We start from the raw sequence: 19,965 nt of genomic DNA, 5'->3' as shown, positions 1-19,965 counted from the left end.
GTGTTGCTACGTTTAATGCTCTGCTCTCACTCACAGTGACTCCCAATTATATGATAACCAACCTATAGGAAGTATTCAGTCATCTTGTTACTGAAAGAGAGTGGCAGTGGACGTTCTTCGCTCTGTTGATGGCAATTAGGAACAGCAATGACTAAAAAAATAAATAAATAAATAAAATAAAATAAATAAATAAAAGAAAAAAAAAGTAGAGACTCCTTACGGTGCATAAGCGCTTTTAGCCGGAAACTTCACGGCCGTTGGCAGCAGAAGGAGTAGTTTATTTGCAACCTAAAATAATTTGCAGCTGCTTAGTTCAAGGTATTTCATTATACAGCTGTGGACGACCAAGGTGAAAGAATGACTAGCCTACTTTCTAGTATTTGATGTTTTTAATTCAGCCCTGACTGAACTACACATTTTACGGTACGTTGACCTCATTTCTCATTTGATATACATCTTAAATTACAAATGTTTCATTTCTACATGTCGTGTTCTAAACGGTTGTAAATGATATTCCTGTAATAATTTCAGATATCATTGGAAACTACTTACCCCCACCTCCTTTTTTTTAGTTGTGCAATTAATAAACCACACTGAAGTTATCAGCAGTCTGCCTAATAAGTGCAGCGTTGGGCCAGATGGGTTTTCCTATTCATGATAAAAACCTGTAGTCCCTATATCTTTGATCTCCCCCACATATTTAATATATATAACGGTTGTTTGCCCCTTGATTTGCAGTTGATTTTCCGTGGTATTAGTTTTTATATAAGACATGCGACTTATATTGAATTTTTGGGTTATACAGTTAACTGCCACTGATCCCAAGGTTGAAAAGTCACGTTGCTGGGAGTTTTTGATTCGGTAGTGGTAGCAAGATAACTGGAATAACACCCCTAAAGGATGGGCAACTTATAAATTCATTTCAAATGTTCTTTTTGCATCTGTAGAAAATAATTCTCGCTTGTTTACTCCAAACTTATATATGTTATTTCTCATATCTGGGCATGGGTCAATAAATGCCAAACTAGCTGAATTCCGTCTTACAGCTTCGCCTCTGTCTCTTTGTGGCGATACTAAAAATTGGGAACATATTATTTTCCATTGTTACCTAAATGCGGATTTAAGGCTGCCCACGACTCACCTTTTGCCCTCTCTTGCTCCTGATCAGTCTGTGCGGGTAGCACAATGGTATCGTCACTGCTCCACGTGGAAAAGGCCCGGGTTCGAATCCTGTCGATGACGCGAGGAACTTTAATGGGCTTTTTTCATTCCGTGGATGAGTTAGTCGGTCTCAGGCGTAAATAACAAGGTTTCCTCCCCCCCCCAGAAACTAGGGGTCTTCGTCCAGCAAAACAAACAAATCGACCAAAGAACATACGCAATTAACAGATATAAGACAAACAGCACGGCAGATAAATTTAATTAATCGGGTAGCCTAAAAATAATAGGTTTTTTTTTTTTTTTTTTGCTCCTGATCAGGAAGAAACTCTGCTAAGCTCCAAGGAGAACTTTCTACCTCTTCAGAACTTTGCTACCAAGGCTTCAACGAAAACACCTGCTTGCATCCAGACAACCACTTATTGGCCACTGCTGACGTTTAGATTCAACTATAACCGGATTCCTTTTCATGGATCAGTCAATGCAGGGAACTTTACCAACCCTAGACCGAAGATGATGATAATGTCGACACAGAGATCCATCGAACTATTCTCTTTTCTCCCGTTTCCTCTCCTTATACCCCCCTTTCCCCCCTCCTTTCTGGGCTTGTGCTTGAGACGGGATTTTGCTGGTGCCCAGCTTGGATTTCTGGGCAGGAGATTGTATCCACTGGCCACACACCCCACCAATGGATTTTTTTATTTTATTTTATTTTTGCAGCCCTCTTTAATTTTACTTTTTCTTTTTTTGAGGTTCTGCCTATGTTTGGGCCCTCTGGTACAAGATAACTGGTATCCACTAATCATGCATTCCACCAGTGGTTACGGGACTTATTTTATTTCATTATTTTTATAAATGAAAATCCCAAGGACGAGAGGTATTAGAACCTATAGTTTTTAGTACCGTGCATAGGTTGAAAGTTGAGAAGATAAAAGAAGTTACTTGTAGCCATTCAACTTACATGTTCCAGAAAAGGGGAGTTGAAGCAATAAATGACAAAGAAGAAAAGTTGGTTCTGTGATCTTAAAGTTGGACAGTAAAAGGGTGTTCACTGGTTGCAGCCCGTGTTCGGACTGTTTCGAAAGAGAGAGCAGAAATTATAGAAGCCAATTCAGAAGAACAGTGCCCATGGAAGTATCTGTAGAAAAGGCATGCAGCAGAAACAGAATGTCTATGAGACGGAGAATGGAGAGACTTTTTTTAGACACGAGGGTTTAATTAACTTCACTGCTCTCTTCTGAGTGGAACCTAGAAGCTTGAGTGGTTTTTGGGTCACTGCCCCAGAATATTCCATGCTAAGGCGCATTTGCGATTTGTACAGAATGAATATCTGTTTGGAAGACGTCGGGAGCGAAAGAAAAAACCCAGTTTTTTAGATGCAGAGGAAGCAATATTTGTGATGTGTTTATGCCAAGAGATATTAGAATTCTGGGTAATCCCCAATAAGGATTTGTAATCTTGTCTAGAAATCAGAGTGTCATCAAAGATAAGCACAGGAACAGAAGAATCTTTTTTGCGAGATATAAGACAGGACTGTGTTTTAGGATTGAAATCAACTAAGTTATCTTTGCACCTGGAAAACTACCTGGATATCAGCATTTAAGGAATTGGTAGTGGATATTCCAGAAGTTGAAACTGTTTTTGCAGGGCAATATTTCTCAAATGAAGGTGGAACACAATGTGCTATCATTAGCAAAACTATGGATGAGATTTCTGGTCTATAGAAGGTCATTAATATACAAGAGGAAAAGAGTGTGAGAAAGAACTAAACCTTGGGGAACCAGCATTAGTTAGTTGGGGAACCAAGTTAGACGATAGAGCCATCTACCATCACGCGTAGTGAACTGTCAGAGAGAAAATTGGATACCCAATTATAAAAAAAAGTTGGAAAACCATAAGATGGTTTTAGATGTTTATGCCAAACATGATTAAAAGCATTTGAAATGTGAAGAGCAACTGTTTGAGTTTCACCAAATTTTTCCACTGAATTTGTCCATGGACGGGTAACTTAATTCAGAATATCACTAGTGGATCGACACAGACGGATTTCGTACTGGCGATCATGGATCAGATGGAAGGTTTCTAAGTAGTTTAAGAGTTGGTGATTAATTGATTTCTCCGTTACTTTAGAAAGAGTAGAATTATGTGCAATGGAGGCGCCTCCATAGCCAGGTGGGCAGGAGCAGTAGCGCGTAGCACACTCTTCTTGATTAGACCGGGGTTCGAGCCCGTGACCACCAAATACGGAGGATGCGGAAAGTCAGGGAATGACCAACGCATATCCCCAGTCCAGATAAAGGGTGAGGGTTGGCATCAGGAAGGGCACCCGGCCGTAAAAATTTCATGCCAAAACAATAAAAACGCTGACCCCACATATATATAACGGGAAAAGGCGAGGACAAAAAAAGAATTATGTGCAATGGAACAATAATTAATGGGGGATTTGTCACCCTTTTTAGGAACTGGATGGAATTGAGCAAATTTACAAGCAGAAGGGAAAAACACTTGGAATAAGAAAACGAAGAAAGGAGACAGAACAGGAATAAGCTCAGGAGCACAGGTTTTGAGAACTAGTGGAGAAATACCACCAGGACCTGGTGCTTTCTTGGAATCAAGACTGTTCAAAATAATTCTTCTGACATGCAAATAATTTTTTTATTTTTATTTTATTTTATTATTAATTTTTGAATGATCCCAAAATCGTTTTGGACATTCAACGTGGGACAGTTGGGGCACACAACGTTTCACGTTTAGTTGTCGCCCACCACCATCTCCTAGTTCAGACAGGCACTGGGAAGGCTTTCCAGGTAATCGCCTTTCTGGTGGCAAAGTGGCCAGAAACAACACCCGGTCACGGGGTTCGAGCCCGTGACCACCAAATACGGAGGATGCGGAAAGTCAGGGAATGACCAACGCATATCCCCAGTCCAGATAAAGGGTGAGGGTTGGCATCAGGAAGGGCACCCGGCCGTAAAAATTTCATGCCAAAACAATAAAAACGCTGACCCCACATATATATAACGGGAAAAGGCGAGGACAAAAAAAGAATTATGTGCAATGGAACAATAATTAATGGGGGATTTGTCACCCTTTTTAGGAACTGGATGGAATTGAGCAAATTTACAAGCAGAAGGGAAAAACACTTGGAATAAGAAAACGAAGAAAGGAGACAGAACAGGAATAAGCTCAGGAGCACAGGTTTTGAGAACTAGTGGAGAAATACCACCAGGACCTGGTGCTTTCTTGGAATCAAGACTGTTCAAAATAATTCTTCTGACATGCAAATAATTTTTTTATTTTTATTTTATTTTATTATTAATTTTTGAATGATCCCAAAATCGTTTTGGACATTCAACGTGGGACAGTTGGGGCACACAACGTTTCACGTTTAGTTGTCGCCCACCACCATCTCCTAGTTCAGACAGGCACTGGGAAGGCTTTCCAGGTAATCGCCTTTCTGGTGGCAAAGTGGCCAGAAACAACACCCGGAGCTGCCCTACATAAAATACTATACATGTCCACATACACCGATGAGCCAAACCATTATGACCAGCAAGTCGTTATGCAAATCGAAGCAACTGCAGGTGAACTACGGCACGTGCGCGGGTTGGGACATGGTATAAAAAACACCTGATTCAGACGGGAAAGGCACTGGACTTTAAGCAAATTTGACAAAAGCCAAATTGTAATGGCCAGATGACTGGGTCAGAGCATATCCGAAACGGCACGGCTGGTGGGATGTTCATGGTCAGCTGTGGTTAGTATCTACCGAAAGAGGTCAGAGGAGGAAAAACCCACAAACCACTGGCGAGGTGTTGGACGACCATGGCTCATTGATTCTTAAGGTGAGAAAAGGCTCTCCTGGATGGTATGTGGCAACAGAAGGGTGACTGTAGCGCAACTCACCGGTAATTGGAATGTTGGTGATCAGAGTAATGTGTCACAACACACACTACATAGAACCCTGCTGAAAAAGGGGCTGCATAGTCGCAGGCCCTTCCAAGTGCTCATGCTAACCATGGTTCACTGGCAGCAGCACCTACAACGGACATGCAAGCATTGAAACTGGACCTTGAGTGATTGGAAGATTGTCTAGTTCGATGAATCATGTTTCTTGTTGCAGCATGTGGACAGCGGGTACGTGTGCCATTTACCCCGGGAAGTGATGGGGCCTGGATGCACTGTGGGACGAAAAAAAAAAAAAAAAACCTGTGGTGACAGTGTCATGCTTTGGGCGAAGTTCTGCTGGGATACCCTGGGTCCAGTCATCCATGTGCCGGGCACTCTGATATGTACCACCTACCTGAAGACTCCACTGGCGTGCCATTAGATGTCAACTGCTTTTCTTGGCCAACTAGCATTCTGAACCGGGTACCCTTGCTTGGTTCACTTTAACCCCCCCTCCCCTGGTAGGCAGAGTTGTTGTTTTTTTGGTTTTTAGGAGCATTAGCAACTAAGGCCATATTGCTCCGGTGATCATTCCCTGACCTTTCCATATCCTCTGTATTTGGTGGTCACGGGCTCGAACCCTGGTCTAATCAAGCACACTGCTGCTCCTGCCCACCTGGCTACAGAGGCGCCAGGTTTCTGTCTCCTCCTCCTCCTCCCTGCCATCTCCTTTTTCTCCTGGTGGGGGCCAGTCCCCACTGACCTTTCTGGGGGTTGCCCTCCCTATCATCCCCATATTTCTATCTGTCCCCACTTTCTTCGGTCTTTAACTACTCTAACTGAATATGCATTTTATTTATTTATTTATTTTTATTATTTTTTTTAAGGTCCTTGCCACTGAAATTTTAGGAAATTAGGTGGCAGGACCTGCCAGAGTACTTACTTCTAATGCGATCCCTCTATGCCTGACCTGTCTCCTCGGGGCTAAGTGTGGGAAACAGGGGGGTACACTAGGGACCAAACGGCTAAAATGTCAGAGGAACAACACAACATGACACTGCACAACATAAACATGTACCTTACACTTTTTAAAATCTCTGGCCTTCACAGTGCTCTGTGTTTCACAGAGTACACAACACGGAGATGGGGGAAACCCCTGGGGCCGTTAGACAATGAACACTTTACCTAAACATCATTGCTGATCAAGTACACCGTTTCATGGCAATGGTCTTCCCCTCTGGCGGTGCTGTCTTTCAGCAGGATAACGTGCCATGCCACACCACCCGGATTGTTCGAGACTGGTTTGCAGAACATGAAGATTTCCAGGTATTGCCGTCCTGCAAATTCCCTAAACATCAAGCCCATTGAGCATGTGTGGTGTGTTGGAACAGCAACTCTGATGTACAGTGTCTCTCAACCATGGACCCAAAAAAAAAAAAAAAAAACTATTATATTTAGGCCACCTGAATAATTAAATTCATCTGCTGTGCTGTGTCTTATGTCTGTTAATTGCATGTGTTCTAAAGTCGATTTGTGTTTTGCTGGACGAAAAACGTCGCTATCTAACCCCTGAGATCGACTAACTCAGCCACAGAGTGAAAAGAGCCCATTAAAGTTCTTTGCGTCATCGATGGGAATTTGAAACCGGGCCTTTTCCACCTGGTGTGGGGAGGACGGTGATGATACATTGTGCTATCCGAGCAGACATTACAGGAGTTAAAGGATCTGCTGGATACGTTGGTATGAGATACCACAAGACACATTTGGAAATCTTGTGGCATCCATGCCTCGCCAGGTACGAGCTGTTTTGGCTGCACGTGGAGAACCAACATCAGATTAGGTAGGTGGTCATAATGTTTTGGCCGACCAGTGTATTTACAGTATCATTGGAGAAAAAGAGGTTTTGTTTTGATATGGTAGCAGTAGTCCTGAAAAAATGATAATCCCAAGTCAACCTTCAGTGTAGTATAACTTGCTAAAAACATCTTTGAAAAGTGCATTATTAAACATGCTGCCGACCAATGCCCTGGATACTACCCAACTACTTCCACTCAGTGGCCAACAATCATAAAATTTCTCGAAAAATTTTGTAGGAAAAAAAAAAAATTAAACAAATAACGATCAGCTAGATATAACTTCCTCGACATTAAAGCTGCCCTTGACAGAATCGTAAGTCAATCCCTTATATGTTCCGTAAAAAAGTTGTCGCATTACAATAAATCTACTTGTCATCTTTCTGGGGCTGTTGACTGATTATATCTGACCCTAGTGACAGATAGCTTTAACATTAAATGCAGACTTAAAACGAGGAGGGTTCGAAAATATTCGTGGCCAGAATATGAAGTGTTTAATTCAGGAGTTTGGTTACATGTCTTTTAAACATAGTCTGCCTCAGGTGGCAATACAATTTTGTTACCGATGTTGCATGTGTTGATTCCAGATGCGTAGAAAGTTTTCTCTTGGACCGCCCAGGAATGCATCCACTGCAGCAATGACTTCGCTGTCGGTGGGAAAATGACTTCCAGAGATTTATTTTTCAAAATCAGGAAATAGGTGAAAGTCTGATAAAACTATTATTTTTTGGCCACCCGAATAATTAAATTCATCTGCCGTGCTGTGCCTTATATCTGTTAATTGCGTGTGTTCTATGGTCGAGTTGTCTGTTTAGCAAAACGAAAAACCCCAGTTTCTGGGGGAAAACCTTGATATCTACGCCTGAGACCACCTAACTCAGCGACGGAGTGAAAAAAGCCCATTAAAGTTCCTCTCGTCATCGACGGGATTCAAACCCGGGCATTTTCCACCCGGTGTGGGGCGCACGGTGACGATACCACTGTGCTAACCGCGCAGACTGAAAGTCTGATAGTGCTAAATCTGGGAAATGGTCCAAGATTTCAAAGCTGCACTCCTGCAGTGCAGCCATGGCAATGATAGACCTGTGAGTTGCCACGCCAGCCCACAAACAACACTCCATTGTTGTATTTTCCTCGGTGTTTGTCTTTAATGTTTTCTCATCTGCGCGAGTAGCACAGTGGTATCGTCACCGTCTCCGCACACCGGGTGGAAATAGCCAGGGTTCGATACAGTCGATGACGCGAGGAACTTTTATGGGCTTTGTTTTCACTCCATGGCTGAGTTATTTGGTTTCAGGCGTAGATGGCAAGGTTTTTCTGCAGAAACTGGGTTTTTTGTCTAGCAGAACAGGCAAATCGACCAGAGAACACACAACAATAAATATATGGGTATATGAAATAACTTTCCGGGTGATCCTAATGTAAGCTTGTTTGATGTTTTCTCGCAAATGCCTCACAAGTTGTGCATAATTTGGGCCTGTGATTGCCTGGCCGTTCTTAAGGTAACCCAATAGTAAAACTCCATCAGCATCCCACAAAACGAAGCCATCACCTTGTGAACTGAAGGAATTGACCTGGCATTATTTGGAAGGGGAGAAGAGTTGTATTTCCACTTTTAAGCTGCTCCTTTTTCATCGGTTGAGAGTGATGGACTCACGTTTCAAACATGGTCACAAAACTTGCAAGGAAATTTGATTGATCTGCTTGAAAACAATGCAAATACCCACTTAACTTGACAACTTTGCGACCGACTGGGCTGACACATTTTTAATAGCACTAACCTCTGTTACTGTGGTACACACGTTTGGACGAGATGCCCAAGATGCTGTCAATGTACCGAAATGTCAGTCGTCGATCATTCATCACCAGGATCGTGTATATTGTCAATAATTTTTGGAGTGATGGACGTTGCAGGTCTTCCATAGCGTGAATCATCTTCCAGGCTCTCCCTCCCTCGTTTAAATTCTGCTGCCCACTTCTTAAGCATGGAACAGGAAGAGCATCCTTCTTCAGTGTTGTAACCATATCCTCACGAATTGCCTTTGGCATTAGTTCCCTTTTCCCCAAATATTGGATGACTGCACGGTGACTGATTTTGTCCATATTTTCCTATTCACACAACTTTGTTGACTTCAGAACTTGTGATTAAAAAAAAAAAGAAAAAAAAAAAAAAGAAAAAAAAAAAATTCGTTATTGAAACTGCATGGAACTTGGTGAATTACTATTTGAAGTGTTATACATGAAGTATAGAAAATTTTGACATTGTACTATTAACGTTTCATACTCAGGCCACAAACTTTTCAAGCACCCCCGTAGAAGAGCTCCTCGGGAGGGGGGCGTTCTCTCTGCCCTGTTCATTATTTTCACTGCACAGCTATTTTCTGCATTGGATTGATTTTACTGGCGCAAAAACGACTGTGGTTATACTGCCTTACCACTGTACTAACCGCACAGACTGAAAGTCTGATAGTGCTAAATCAGGGAGACGGTCCAAGATTTCAAAGCTTTTTTGTCTTACCCAGAATATTAAAATATTTATTACCTGTTAGGAGAGGGATAACAATTAGCATATCTCAGCAAGCACAACCGAACTGCTAGCTAACCCGGCAGGATACCTCCATGAGCTAGGTTTGGAACTAAACGCAGTGAAATTTTACTTTTCCATAAAATGTAAAAAAAAAAAAAAAAAAAACAATCTTAACAGAAAACCGATTAATAAGGTGAAGCAACACAGGATCTTGGAATTATCTGGGACGATCAGCTTTTCTTCATGCAGCACTTTTCAAATGCGGAAAAAAAAAAAAAAAAAACGCCCATAGTGGAGTATGAAACAAGAGTTTATCAAAGACCTGAAACACATGAAAAAAAAAAAGTGTCATAAATTGTATAGTTCCGGAGGCACTATATGCACTATAATAAAACCACAGGAAAACAAATCCTTTATCCTTTCTAGAAGTATTCTCTATTCACTTTTTTGTTGGACGCCATGTAAGTTTACCATTAATATGTAAAAAGTTCTCATTTTGGAGAAAATTTTCATTCAGGATGGATGTAACCGCGATATGTAACCGCGGTCAATCATCCCTGCAGAAGAAGCTTCAGTTATCGACGAACTTCCTAACGGAAGTGCCGTAAGATCCATTTGTGCAATGTGGACCGACTCAGTAGCATTTTCAGAATGTTTCCATACATTAATATCGATATTAAGGGTCGAAACAAAATGCTACTTAAAAAATCTTAATTTTAATGAGAAATGAATGTCATTAAAAAGATTGGAAAGTTTTGAGATGTGGGTGCAGGAGAATGGAAAGACAGATAGGTCGATAAAATGAGAAATGAGATTTGAGAAGAGTGGAATAGAGGTTCGAGTGAAATAATCAGAACGCGGAAGAGAAATTAGATTAGACATATGATGCTAGGTGAAGGTTTGATGGAGAATGTGATGGAAAGAAAAGTTGAGGGGAAGAGGCCCAGAAGGAGATTAAAAAAATAAAACTATGATAGGTGAATTGGTAGGGGATGGTGGATCTGGGGAGATGAAGACGAGAGCTGAGGATAGGAAGTATGGAGAAATGGTTGTTGAGTGTATGCCTGGACCTGCTCTTGGCAGAGAATTGATAATGATGATGATAAATATCATGTACCGAAGCATGTGATGAACTGGAACGACGCTCCGGTCCATTCCTAGCCCTGATCGACATCCTCAGCAGACTTATTCTGATTCTTTCACCTATTATTAAAAGTTCTCAGAGTTGTGGGCAACCACTGGTGCCGCTCGACCCTCAGCGACATTATTTAAAAGTATTTAAACGGCAGATTTAATGTAGATATTTTGGTTATATAAAATATCTACCTTATTACATGTAATTTAATTATGTACTTAAATTAACTCATATTCCTTTTAAATTCAGGAACATTTTTAAAAGTGCTGTGTATGGTGTACTTATATTTGTACATGGTTAAATTAATGTATTCTGTTTTTAAGTCATGTTTATCTGTTAATGCCCTGCTAGTCAATCAGATCTCCAAGGGATTTGGACAAAAATAAAATAAAATAAATAAAAAAGAAAAGAAAAGGATCCAATTTCTGTGTTACACAGTGCTCGAATTGGAAGTACAATATTCTGTTATCTGATGGTTCGGAGAATCTAGGGCAGAACAGGGCGCTATATTGTTATTTATTTATTTTTTTATGAACGATTACTGAAATGTTGGATGGCGATTTGATTTCGGAGCAATCAAACAGTTCACCATTTCAACGCAAGCATTACAGTCAACATGCCACAGACAAAATGTTGCAGCCAAAACGCCGCGATGAAAATGGCGAGAGTTACGTAATAACACACCACTGAACAGTAAATGCAGAGTAGTAAATGAGTTGCAGTAATTTTGATAATAAATGTAGCAATGAAAAAGATTTGGAATACTAATTTGAAAAAAAAAAAAAAAAAACGGATAAGGTCAGCGTTTACACAATTTAGAATAGATACGTTTTTGTTTTTCTATTTAAGAATAAAATTTAAGAAAATTATACAAAGGAAGAAGAGTTACAGCATATACATTAAAATCCCTACAACTGCGAGTTTACAGTAATCATTTAAGTTTTTTACGAGTATTTAATTTTCATGCTGCCTGCAGTTGGAAGGTATGCACGATTCCAAGTAAATACTTTATGATATTCCAAGTAATGAGGTAAAAGAAACATCATAAATACTCTATGATGTTTCTTTTACCATAATTCTCCACTAATTTTTTTTTTTTTTTGGCTGATGCTGCATAAGCTCGCTTTCTTGCATCACATGCCACTACTACTACTATATTCTTGGTTCTTGCTGCTCTGTTTCTCTAAGAAGTTGAAGTTTCAGTTCCTGAAACAAGCTATTTCATCTTAAATTCTTTCCATGCTATGCTCCTTCAAGGCATCACAATGAACTTTCAAATATTCGGATAGAGAGAACTTATCGATGAGCTAAAATGCTCTGTCCATGCTTCGACTGTATTATCGGTTCTTGAAACTGTATTATCGGCAGAGATGCGAAATAGGCATTACAACAATCGACAGAAAATCTAGTTTTTTTATTTTTGCTTCTGGCGGGCTTTCTAATCCACGTATCTTCAAAATAATCAATTATATATGCTCATTCTCTCCATATAAATCACTGTCTAAGAGCATCACAAAAGACTGAGTATTATCACCCTCTGGAACAAAACCAGGGCGGTCAGTTCGGCTTATATGGAGGTGAAAAATAATAATTTTTATTATGGAAAGAAACCAAACATATCCCCTCAAGGCAACGGAATGTCAGGGGTTCTGAATCTTCATACCTGGCTCGAATTTCAGGATATTCTTGTATTTTTCTCCAGTACTTTGAGAAAAATGAGATGTTAAGAGATGCTGTCTTAATCTGTGATGACAGACAACAACGAAATGCCTGGTTGCATGTTTATGATTGCTTAGAATAACCCGCTATTTTTGTATGTATTATTTGGAAATAATACAGATAAAAATAGAATCACATTACAATACTTTACATGGTGTATATTTGGTCGAACAGAAATGCATTTCAAAGGGCCATCTCTATTAATGGAGTGTAATACTTATTAAATGTAATTTTTATTTTTTTTTAAATGAGAGACTAGAAAATGTTTTTACACCTGTTATAAATAAATATCCTGTTTACATTAAGGGAAGACCACACGGTCAAAGGAGTTCACGACAGAAAGAATACAAGAAATAGCACTGTATTTAACAGTCAAGCGGAACTAGGGTCCCTCAAACTAAGGTCACTCAGAATATGTATATTTATGTACCCTCGCACGTGACTACTCGGCTACGGAGGCGTTTTTGTTACGAACGAAAATTTTTATTAATTCTGCTCGAAAAAAAAAATAATAAAAGCATTAAAAACAAAATCATTTATTAAAATTGCCGCAGCAACCACGTCGAGGACAAAATACAGCAATCAGTTTTCGGGAATAAAACGTCAGAAAATGTGGAACTTTAAAATTGATTCTGATACCGTATTGGATGACATGAAAAACATTTCAAAATGGAGTTCTTCAAAGAACTTCAAAAATATGGCTCCCCAACGTTCACGGCGCCTAGATCTGCTTTATGAAGATTATTTAAGTTATCATATCTATATTTAATAAAAACACTGCGTTATCTGTAGAAAATAAATTACACGGGCGGCACAACTATTTTTTTTTTCCCTCTTAGAACACCAAATCAACCACTTCATGCTTTAGTAATAAAGTATTGGAGATGTTGAATTTTTTTGGTTTGTATTTTTAAACACAAATCAAAGCAGCTACTGAATGGCTTTTCTATGAAAGCTTCTGAAATGCTGCTGCACGATCGAACATTGCCAACATTATACTGATCACACTGTTACAGCCTGACGTGAGTCATTTGTTCGATTCCTTGAAAACATGATATCTAACGAAGCGTGCGCATTACGACACTGCTTCTTTCACTTGTATTAAGCGCAGTAATAATGAGACGCTTCAATTCTGAACATACACTTCAGAGCACATACAACTTCAGCTGAATATCTCCTCATAAAAATTGCATAAAACATCAATAATTAAATGTATTGCTCTTGGAAGAAGAAACCAACAAACTATCCTTACAATTTTAAATGTGCAAAATAGATGAACTTCAAGAAAATACTGAATATTCGTCAGTCTGAAATTCGCTTGCATTTCCTTCTCCATATGTGTAGTTAAGCTGGAACACCAGTGTTGACGCAACACTTTGAGGCAATGGAATTTTATTGTTAGTATAGTAAATTAACACAATTTACAGGAATAATAGGTGCAAAATTAGAGTGGAATCAGCTTTGTCACCTGAATTCTACACATCAAAAGGCTTATTACAAGGCTGTTGCATGTCACCAGCACTTTTCAAAATTTATATCGATATCTGCCTAAGATCCTGGTCAAAAAATGCTATACATTGGGATTGCCGATCAATAAGATCATCTACATTCACAATTTAAATTTTTGCAGACGATCAGGTGGTGATAGCACGAGACTTAGAAGATGCAGACTATGCATGTGTTAATTGTTTGAGGAATATAAACGATGGGGTCTAAAAATCAATTTTATCAAGACTGAAATGTTGTCTTCAGCATCAGGACACATTCTATATATATATATATATATTTTTTTTTTTTTTAATGAAAACTGCAAACACGAGAGGTATTATAACCTATAGTACTTAGTACCATGCTTGGGAAGACGAAAGAAGATATTTGTTGACATTAGACTTGAAATTCTGTAGACTCTAATTTTCAGGAAATACGTATGAAGGAAGGTTGTTCCAGAAACGGCAGTTGAATGAATAAATGTGGAAGATGAAAAGTTGGTTCTGTGGGTTTGAAGTTGGACAGTAAATGGATGTTGGCTGGTGGCGGCATGTGTTCGGACTGTTTTGAAAGAGAGAGAGTGGGAATTATAGAAGCCAATTCAGAAGAACAATGCCCATGGAAGTATCTGTAGAAGAGGCATGCAGCAGAAACAGTATGTCTATGAGACAGCGAGTGGCGAGATTCTGTTAGAGAGGAGTAAATTAACCTAACTGCCCTATTCTGAATGGAATCTGGAAGCCTGAGAGAGGTTTTGGGGGGCACCACCCCAGTTGTGGGAACAATATTCCATGGTAGGGTGGAGTTGCGATTTGTACAGAGTGAACAGCTGTTTGGAAGAAAAGTAACGCTCAAAGCGAAAGAAAAAACCAAGTTTTTTAGATGCAGAGGAAGCAATATTTGTAATTTGCTTGTGCCAAAAAAGATTAGAAGTCAGGGCAATCCCCAACAGAGATATATCATTTTGCCTAGAAATTGGAGTGTCACCAAAGATAAGCATAGGAGCAAAAGAATCCTTTTTGCGATATATAAGACGACTGAATTTTAGAAGGATTGAAATCAACGACCGTCTTTGCCCCACTGGAGATCAGCATTGAAGGAACTGGTAGAATATATTCAAGAAGTTGAAGCTGATTGAGCAGGGCAAGGTTTCTCAAAATGGAAAGTGGAATGCAATGTGCTATCACCAGCAAACTATGGATAGGATTTCTGGTCAATGGAAGAAGGTCATTAATATACAAAAGGAAAAGAGTGGGGGAAAGAACTGAACCTTGGCGGACACCAGAATTAGTGGAGAAGTTAGAAAACAGAGAGCCATCTACCATCACCCTCAGTGAGTGATCAGAGAGAAAACTGGATAACCAATTACAAAAAACAGATGGCAAACCTTAAGATGAAAGTTTATTTAGAAGACCTTTATGCCAAACGTGATTGAAAGCCTTGTGTTTCACCGAACTTTTCCATAAATGGGTAACAGAAGCCAGAATATCACCAGTGGATCGACACTGACGGAATCCATACTGGCGATCACTGATCAGACGGAAGGTGTCTAGTCAGTTTAAGAGTTGACGGTTAATTGATTTCTCCATTACTTTAGAAAGAGTAGAAGTAATTGCAATGGAACGATAATTGGATGGGAGGGATTTGTCACCCTTTTTAGGAACAAGCAGAAGGAAAAACACCTTTGGAATAAGAAAGTAGAAAAAGGCGGCAAAGAACAGGAGCACATGTTTTAAAAACAAGTGGAGAAATACCATCAGGACCTAGAGCTTTCTTAGCATCAAGATTCGTCAAAATCCTTCTGACACCCCTTTGATGGAAGACTGCAGGAGGCATTGAATGGAGCGTGTTGGGAATGGTGGGAGGTGTTTTACCAAGATCGTTAATACATCAGTTGGAAGAAAAATGGGATGCTAGCGGGTCAGCTTTATCCTTGGCTGTACCATCTGGTTTTGACAGAGGTGGGAGCAGAGATGGGCAAAAGTTGCGGCCAATAGCTTTGGCAAGAGACTAGAATGTTTGGCTACCATTAGGGCAAGAAGCAAGTTTTCTACTCTTAGCCTGTTCAAAATCTACTTTGGACTGATTAATAACTGCTTTACAATTGTTGCAAGCTTTGGTGTAGGCAGAAAATGAAAGTAAAGAATTGGAAACAAGACAATTACGATATGCAACGTTCTACTCTTGAACAGTCTTAGCACATTTATTGGAAAATCAAGGTTTATATAAAGGATGAGATTTTAAAGTGGAGTGTGCGATAAAGGATTCCATTCCTACAAGAATAATTTCACTGACATGATCAGAGAACAAACGACATCAGAAGTTTTGAAACAGTAATCTGACCAAGGAAAATAAGAAAAGAAACCTAGCAGGTCATCCCATTTTGCATTCTTGTAATGCCAAACAATATGAGGTTGGGAATAGGCATGAGATAAAGGCTCCATTGGAGAAGAGACAATCACCAAGTTGTGATCTGAGGTGCCTAAAGGACAACTCCCTTTGACTGTGTACTTAGAAGGGTTGTTTGTGAGAAAAAGATGAAGCGCGTTGGCTGTATGGTTAGGATACAGCCAGCTGGTATTCTTGTAGGTAAATGAACAATCTGTGCAAGATTATTAGTAATTGCAAAAGCTTCGCATCTCAACCAGCTGGGTCGGTGTGACTAGAAAACAGAAACTAGCTGGTGTTGTGAACATTAAAATCATCAAGGAAAATTACCTCACAGTTAGGAAAGTTGGACTGAAGAAAGTCAAGTTGCAAAGAGAGGAAGTCAAAGAGCTCCAAGTGATTAGTGCAGTTGGGAGAACAGTAGAGACAAGAGATGAATTTGACACAATGAGGTAGAGTGATTTTAAGCCAGAGAAGATCGAAGAGAAGAGATTCCAAATTACCAAGTCTCTGAAAGGGAATATTGGAATGGACATATGCACAAGTACCACCTTTGAGGCAAAAGAAATAATACAACAAATAGTTTGGGCAACTGAGATGAGTAGTGGTTGAATCAACCGATAACTGAGATTCTGTCAGAAAAAGTACATGCGGTTTGGCAGACTGCAAGTGGAAATGGACATCGTTGAGATTAGAATTGAGACCATGTATATTTGTTAAAGGATCTAGGAAGTGTTTGGGAGGTAAGAAGTAATCCTTGCCGGGTTGAGGATAGGACATACATATCTTATCCATTCCTATCTACGTGGAGCTGAAGAACCGCCTCAGTGTAATCACTGCTATGTATAACAAACAGTTAAACATTTACTACTAGATTGTCAAGCTTTTATAAACGAAAGAAAAATAGCTTTTAAGTCCGTAACAAAAATTCAAGATGCTCCTGCTTTAAAAACATTTTTAAGTGAAAAAATTATATACAAGAGATCTTTCACTATCTAAAATTAATAGGCTTTTACACTGATGAGCCAAAACATTATGACAAGTGAGTCGTTATGCAAATAGAAGTAACTGCACGTAAACTACACGTGTATGCGGGTCGGGACACGGTATAAAAAACACCTGATACCGAGCTCAGTTAAACGTGTTACTCTTGTTTTTCAGATGGGGCAGCGGGACTTAAGTGAGTTTGACAAAGGCCATATTGTAATGGCCAGATGACTGGGTCAGAGCATATTCGAAACAGCCGGTAGGGTGCTTATGGTCAGCTGTAGTTAGTAGGATCAAAGGGTAACACGAGTAATTACAGACCTGTTATTTTAACTTCCGTTCTGGGGAAAATAATGAAGTCTCTGGTTAAAGAAGCACTGCAGGGTCACCTAGACAAGACTGCAGTTATAGATCAGACAGAGCACAGTCTGCTCATACTTTTAGGTCACATTACCTCCGGTGAATACCTTTCTGTTGTACCGAGCCAGCTTTATCTTGGAATGCTTCGGTTTTACTTGGATTGTGGTGAAGGGGAAGAGGAACGGTTTGTTAAGGGGAATTCTTGTCTGACCGATTTGATTGGATTCTATGATGTGGCCACAAAGAAACTGGATGTAAAAAATAATTTTGATTCATATACAGGAACTCCCCGGCTTATGTAATACTCAACTTATGGAAATTTGACTTCATCTAAGTTTTTGCTGGCTGGTGCAAACTTAAAAAAATTGTGGAAACAGAATTTGCATCCCATAGTAATAAATGGACGTATCATGAAAATATTGCAATGTGAACCCAATAATACATTGTTTTTTTTGGTAATTCGTTCCAAGACCTCGGAAGTTGAAATTTTTGCTATATAACTAAGCTTTTTATCTCTCTAAAAGGTCATTTTAATAATGGAAATTGCACTACACTTTGATCGTTATCATATGTTCCGTTATAAGAATCAATTTTGAACACCTTTATGATATTTTTATAAAACACGTTTCTGTAGGTCACTACCATAAAACAATAAAAACAATTTGCAATTTTTCAGTTTATTGGGCTTTTCTGTTAGCACAGTCTATTATAAATGGGTAGTAAACTCGATCTTACTGTGGTTTTTGCACCAATGGGGTGAAAATGTGGCCTGAACCTCTCAAAGCCATGCATCCAGACTGTCTCATGTTTGCTCATACTGTTAGGTCACGTTACCTCTGGTGAACACCTTTCTGTTGTATCGGGCCAGCTTCATCTTCGAATGCTTTGGTTTTACTCGGATTGTGGTGAATTCTTTCAAGACTACAACTCAACTATGAATTCCTTTTTTGGAAAAGATAAAAGTGATATTGCACTGATGAGAAAAGTGCACCAATTATGTTGAGAAACAAAATTATTTCCATTGTTGCTTATTAGCTGCTTGTCTGTTGGGATTAGACCTTTTTTGATTATCACAGCTCGCATCACTTTGCATTTCATCTCAAGAAATTATTAACTGTTTTTCATTATGTGTTGTTTAACTGTTTTGGTGATAATAATCACCAAAATAGCAGTTTAAGGCAGAGATTCCTTCAGACATCACAAAGCACCTTTAAATTGATAAATTTTACACAAACCATCGATATTTTTTACATCTTTTGGTTATCATTAATAATTATTAATGTTACCCAAAATTAAATTATTTTTAATGAAATTATTAAATTAAAATCTGGGTATAAATAAGATTTTAGTAGAAAATTGGATTTATACTTGGATAATACAGAAATAATTCTTGCTACCTGACATTCACTAGAAAATCTGGGTCAAATATGCCTTGGTGAGTATGCAAGAATGATCACAGACAATTGAACACATTCAGACAAAATTTGAAAGGGAGGGAGGCAAAGAAAAAAACTTTGGCTTTACTTTTATACTACAAATCCTAGTTTTTTGATTATTATTATTACTAAACACACATCACAGGAACTTCCCAATTATAATGTGCTAAAGGATATAAATGTTATAAATACATTACAAAGAATAAAATTAATAATAAATATTTAAGATTATTACTATACTTAATATCACTCATATATCACTTGAAATTAATAATACAGTTTATTAAACTATTCGCCTAAACCACTATGCATTAAAGAGACGTTTCAGGCATCTTACCGATATCTATCATCAGACCATGCTACAGACAGACTCCTCTTGCCGATGCTCCGAGAAACCTGTGTGTGTACTGGCAGCATCAGCAAGAGGAGTCTGTCAGTAGCATGGTCTGATGATAGGTATCAGTAAGATGCTTTGAAATGTCACCTTAATGTATAGTAGTTTAGGCGAATAGCTGAATAAACCATATTAATAATTTCATGTGGTATATGAGTGGTATTCTATAATATAGTACTAATCTTAATGTAAAACAGCCACATAATGACCTTCCCCAACTATAATAAATATTTAACAATACAAGAAAATAATAATGTTAAAAGTAAAAAAAACCAAAAACAATAATAACAAATCATTAATCATGTGATATTTATAACGTTTGGTGTAAAATTGATTTGTTGAATCTTTTATATGGAAGAGCTTTAGTAATAAGAACATTGGTACCTTCAATGAGAACATTTCTGGTACCTTCAATGAGAACATTTCTGGTACCTTCAATGAAACTATGGGAAGATTGTACATTCAGTAAAACAACAGGAAGTTGTAATAGCAGGGTTTTTTTTAGGAGCATCAGCGACTAAGGCCACATTGCTCTGTATATACTGTTGCAAATTGCATGTGTCCTATATGGTTGATTTTCTGTTTGCAGGGCAAAAAAACCCGAATTTACAGGAGAAAAAAACAATGCTACT

The 19,965-nt window shown here is 38.9% G+C and overlaps 1 protein-coding gene across 1 annotated transcript in view; it reads left to right on the top strand.

The window, feature by feature from the left end:
- Positions 1–344: 344 nt before the first annotated feature.
- Positions 345–19,965, top strand: part of LOC150078388 (rho-related BTB domain-containing protein 1-like) — a 384,612-nt gene continuing 364,991 nt past the window's right edge. Inside the window, exon 1 of the mRNA XM_090385409.1 lies at positions 345–423. The gene's annotated coding sequence lies outside the window, so the exon portion shown is untranslated. The remainder of the gene's footprint in view (positions 424–19,965) is intronic.

The sequence above is a fragment of the Mastigoproctus giganteus genome, chromosome 11 (genome assembly GCF_048544385.1).
Source record: "Mastigoproctus giganteus isolate SK-2022 chromosome 11, ASM4854438v1, whole genome shotgun sequence".
In the NCBI taxonomy this organism is placed as follows: Eukaryota; Metazoa; Arthropoda; class Arachnida; order Uropygi; family Thelyphonidae; genus Mastigoproctus; species Mastigoproctus giganteus.
The sequence above is the reverse complement of the archived record's forward strand: the minus strand, read 5'-3'. Positions and strand labels throughout refer to the sequence as shown.